Genomic DNA, 6,000 nt, shown 5'->3' with positions numbered 1-6,000 from the left:
TGTTTTTGAGCATTTTTCAAATTGAGTGTGAAAGTAGACAAAATCGAAAGTTCTTATAAATAACGGTATCACTAAATCTCCTTCCAAGTGGATATTATATGGATTTAATATGATTTTCGGTGAGCTCAAGTTAACCACAGCCTTCTACGCCGTGTGGAAGAGAATCAAATGGAGGTTGGGTTCCAGGGATGCCTTTTGTATTCAAAGTCCAACCTTCAATTATATTTCTGAATTGGAGGCGAATGTAGAAACTAGTCATAGTCCAAAATACATGGATGCTCACTTTGTACTTCCTTGATTTAAGGTTTTGTTCATTTGAATAATATATTATTTATAAGAACAAGTCCAGGGCCTGAGCAAAAACCACAATTCCCGATGTGTATCTAACAAGTCTACTCTAACGTCAACCAAAGCATGGATTTGCCCCGCACACGTGCGAAGGAGTTTGCTTTATCTACTCCAGCTGTGTGTGTGTGTGTGTGTGGGTGAAGCTATACCTTAATTAAAATTCCAAACTTTATTCTTCTCTAATTATATTAACTCGCCTTTCCACATTGGGAGAATAATGCCTTGCAGATGTTGCAGCAATTGTTGTCATTGTTCTTCCTCTTCACACACTTGACTTTGCGCACACATACATAATATTTACTCAAGTCCATATATACAGACATAAATCAATTAGTTCTTTTGTGTGTGGCTATGCGAATCGATTCGGTGCTTCTAAGTTTGAGTGCCTATTTTGTTGGTGTGAAAAAGTTAGATTTAGGATTGCGCTGGGTTATGTTGCCGGCAGTGTTGCCAATGATTCCGACTCGACTACTTAATGGTGTTGAAATTAAATTAATTGAATGTAAAATGAAATTTATGTACACATGTAAACACACCCACACATACAAACAATCAATCGAAACTCGGATATTTCTATATACACTTGTGTGTCCTCCATCGCTTTCAGCCCGCATTCCTGGGAAATGCTTAACACAGCTCGGTAGCTTAGCAGTTCGGCGGCTCAGCAGCACGGGAGCTCGCCTCATTAATTCCTCGCCAGCCCAGCAGGTGCACGGCGCAGCGTCGCAGCGTCCCCCGTCGCCGCCAGCTCATCTTTCCACACTTCAACTTCGTAATTGATTTATAAGTGGAGTTTTCGAATGCAATTAATATCGCAGGCGGTGCAGAAGTGGCAGGCGTTTTCCAAAATTACCTTTCAATCCGCTATGGTTTTTGGCAGCGCGGCCCATAAGAAATGAGCTGTCGGCAGTCATCAACATAATTTTGCTATTCATTAACTTTAGAGCTTCTCTGCGCACTTAAAAAGCAACGAGCGCAATTAGGACTTTTCCTAGAGCATGGCATACATATGTACGCCCCAACAACAAGGGTGTACATATGTATATTAGGGTGCGTCTTAAAAATCTACAATTCAATTGGTTTCGACAAATTATTTCCTTTTTTGTCCCTTCAAAATGTGCGAAGAAGTGATTTCGCTTGAACATTGAGTTTGGAACTTGCCACAAGGACTTTCTAAAGTTTCGGAACTATTAAAATTTTGTAAAGACCAAACTTGTTTACAAGGAAAGACGGAATGGAAATTTATGAGAACTAAATGCTATAATTGTTGCGTTTAACTCAAAATCACTTAAAGCTTTGTTATACTGAATGTGGATAGCTCAAAGGCGTCTAATCAAATTCTAAGCTAATATGGATACGTGCTTTTAAAGCCTTAAATAAAGAGAGACCGTGTAACGGTTTTGGGTTCCATCCAACCGAGCTTTACTATAGGTAAAGTAAAAATAATGAACAACTCATTATACATATGGATCACCCAGGTGGCAGGAAATATAAGGACAATCCTATGCTCCTCCAGATCCGTTTACAACTGCTTTTTGGTCTTACTATAATTAAAGAAATCTTACTCTACTTACAAGCTGATGTCCTTCAAATTCACTTGCACTTGAGTAACAACAACAGGAGGCACTAGATGCAACTTACAACTTCTCTCGGTGGGCTCAGCTATCACTAATACCAACGGTTTTAAAGGACCGCCCTAACTTATATCTACTTCTGCATTCGTTTGTAGATTATACAATTTGTTTGAGGTCCACATGTGTGTGCTCGTCGACACCTGTATTTGGTGTTTTTAATTAGATGTGTTTGTGTGGAAAGCTGAATATATTAATGATTTTAACAAATATGGCAATATTAGACAATTAAACCAAAAATGCTTCTCCGTGGGTGCCAATCACGAATTAATAAAGAAATTCAGGCTTCGACAACATCCCACTCACTTTCAAGAAGGGTATGATTACTGTAGCGGATCACTTTCGCCGCAGGCGGTGCCAAGCTCGAATAAGAAAACAAATATAAATAAAGAAACTATTTGAATAACCATATTACTATTTTTCCTTTGAGTGCAAGTATGGATGGATATAAATAAATTAGAAATCTAATAGACTTTTTCCTGCATAAATTTACGTCTGCGCTGAGAGGGGAGGTCCTGAAGCCAAACTGCTTTACCATTCCCATCAGTTGTGGCGTCCATCACGCCGCGACTACTGTTCGATGATGACTGACTGCCTGACGTGCGTATCCCACACTGGCTTTCATGTGATTACCCGGTCCAACAGGAATTGAAGAAGTGGTTTGCATACTCCTCCGCTGACACATCCACCCCCGTTGCGTTGTTCCTCCTCCCACATACATGTAAATGAGGCTGTGGCGAATTGCATGCCACAGCCACGCACACACCAACATCCAGCACACATACCCGCAACAGATTGTGGCAGACACACGTTTACGCAAAATCAAAATAGTCCATTGACAAACAACTTGCCACACGGGCCACGCACGCACGCATTCACAAATATCCGAGCGCTGGAAACTACTGCGCTCGGCGATACGCGCCGTTGATTGTGGTTGTGGCAGCCGCAGTGCGGCAAGACAGTCTGCGCGCTGTTGCGTTCGCAGCAAAGTTAAGGCGCTGCCTGAAAGCGCCGAGAATTCCCAATGCATACGTCTGGAGAGCGTCATGTTGATTTAATTCAGATTTCCATTCACATCCAAAAGCGATCCCAAGCCAACAACAACTACACAAGTAGCGCATGCGGGAACGGGAGCGGGACGGCTGCAGAATACGAAAATTCTTATTTCACGCCTTGCCGCAAAACGTCAGTGCGAAAAGCTACAAGTTTCCTCATGTGACAGCAAATATACCAAAAGACACATGCACACGCACGCCCATTCACCTACTGCCGCACCTACGACGCGCCGAAGATACTCGTAGAAGAACACACGCGTCCTGAAGTGTGCATTACCAGCTGAGAGTTGCCACACCGGCGGGTAATAAATGACAAAGACGACGTCGATTGCCGGCAACAGTGGAGGTAGCAGAGACAAATAGTTATTGTTGCAGACTGGTTGCTGGCGGTAAGTGGACTGCTGGAGTCGAACTCCCCAGGGGCATCATTTGAAGGCTTATAACTGCGCAATATTAGATTATGGAAATTTCATTGTCAATGTTCGGCAGAATCGACAACACCGCGTGTTCGGCTACACTGCAAAAATTTAGCACCAAAACATTGCCAAATTTGAAATCCGCCGAGTTCGCGGATGCCTTTGAGAAGTACAAAATAGGGCAACAAGCGATAAGGAGGCTTTTAAGGTATTCCAGGTGGGCTGGGCACCAGCAACAGCGGAGAAAGAGTGGGGAGCAGCCTCATTTGTTGGTCCGAATAAGATAAGTTTGGCAGAGTCTCATTTTCTCCATTCAATGAAATCCGCAGTGTAGGCCAGCGGAGCAATCATTGTACCAAATTTGTTGGCTTTCGCTTGGTTGACGCTCAGCAATCGCTTTCATCGGTCGCACTGGTCCATTCATTTCCTTGGATTTCCCTACCTCGCCATCATCTTAGCTCTTTTCCATGCCGAATTCCCGAATTGAGAGATGTTTGTGTGTGTGTGTGTGTGTGCGTACGTTCACCTATAAATCGGTATTTTATTTGATAGTGGCTAAAATGTTAGCGTTTCTTAATAATTCTGTAATGCAACAACCAGTTTGACGTCAGCCCTCCGTTACGACTGCCGACGCAAAGCGGAGGTCTCATGTTTCCGCCACTGGCGGAGGCATGAATTTGTGTGCTTATGTAGCCATCCAGCGCAATTTCTAGACGTGTGGGTTTGTGTGTGAGGCTGTGGAGCACATCGCACTACGCTCATAGCCGATCGCTTACACACGCCTCCAGCAAAGCCAGCCCGACAGCGCGGAGGCACGCACACATATTGTTTATGACAACACGGGGTGCGGCGCAATAACAGCATAACAGAGTCATAAGAGCGTAAAATATGATATCTTTTCGAAAAATAATGAGATCGTTTTGATTTTCCTAATGCTGTTACTGCTGATACGGGACACTGAGGACACTCGCCGCCCACCCACCCTTGCCGCGCGGTGGCAGGAGAGTTCAGAAAGCAAACAGCAAACAACAACAGCAAATGCGAAGCAATAAATGGTAAAGGGAAAATTGCAATTTGATATTATTGAACTAACAGTCAAGCGCTCCGCAACCACACGCACACACAAGCGCCCAAACACCAGTGCTTGCGTTTATCGCTCCGAATGCCGCAAATGGTTACAGCAAAATATGTGACAAAGGTGCGGCGAGGACATTCTTCGCCCAACACCGCAAAAATACTACACCGAATGCAACAACTACAACAGAACAGCACGCTTTCAGCAGAAAATGTACGAGTGAGTGTCGAAAGAAACGAGCGAGAATGAAAAACGATGTCTTTACGATTATGCGGCGTGTTGTTTTACATTTTTGCCGTTTAGTGAGTTTTAACATAATGAAATGTCAAACGTGGCTGTAAAATGTCCTTGGGGAATCGTAATTGCTGCCACTGCCGTTGGAAGTGGTGCAGGCGCTGCAGTGAGCGTGACCGTTATAACGGGAATAACGAGTCGCTATGCTCTAGTATCATAAAGTTGCCGAATTCATGAGCCATTCAATTCATTAACGCCGAAAAAGCGAAATTCCGCAACTAAGTTTACTTTCCATACATACTTACTTAATATGAGTTCATGTGCAGTCGGCATGAGCTCGTGTGTATTTAGATGGGAGCGCAGTAATGGGCCTCTGTACCGAGCCATTCGAGTGGAAGCATATGCTTGTTATTGCTTAAATGCAAATTTTTAGTGCTTTTAGTGCGAACACGTCGATGCTGAAGCAGCAAGCTCGCGTGTGAATGAAAAAACGACAAATAAAAATAAATAGAAGAATGAAAAAAAATTTCAACAAATCGCATAAAAATAAATAGACCACAAAACAGAGAACAATACAAGCCAAAATCAGCACATATGCCATAAATGTATGAGCTCATGTCATAAAATTCCAAATCCAAGCACCGCAAGACACTTGAGCAGTAACATTAAAATAGAAATTTCATAAGCAAAATGAAAAGCAAAAGTGGAGGGGGCAGAAGATAGTAAAATCGACTACATAAAAATCCATATGTGCCAGCATAATCGGTAATGTCGTTCATTTCGTTACAAAATTATTCCCATTCACCTAGCGAATGGCTGGCGCTTCTTCGCTGCGTCTTTAATACTGAATCACCATAAAATTGAAGCATATTGAAATATATATTTAAGAGAGGTACGATTTGGACCAAAACGTTCCGTTTTTCTATAACTCTTCCGATTCATCAAACTTTGTACCCAATAATTCTTAATTTAAGCCCGTTCTCTCATGAAAGACCGTAGAAAATTGAATGAAAGGTTCTGAAACCTCAACTGGAAAGCTCCTTCGAATCGGTGCAATACATGCGATCGCAGTGCAGCACATCCCGAAAGTTCTGAAATTGTTGAATATTGGGCAAGAATCTTTGTACATTTGTTTTTGTTTTCACCACCGCTACAGCTCTTCATAACAGAAAATAGTACCTTTGCTTGGCTACGTTCTAGAAGGCTTAGAAAGCACTGACGACAACACATTTTTAAAACCA

Source organism: Bactrocera dorsalis, chromosome 4, assembly GCF_023373825.1.
Source record: "Bactrocera dorsalis isolate Fly_Bdor chromosome 4, ASM2337382v1, whole genome shotgun sequence".
Classification (NCBI taxonomy): Eukaryota; Metazoa; Arthropoda; class Insecta; order Diptera; family Tephritidae; genus Bactrocera; species Bactrocera dorsalis.
This window is presented reverse-complemented; position numbering follows the sequence as displayed.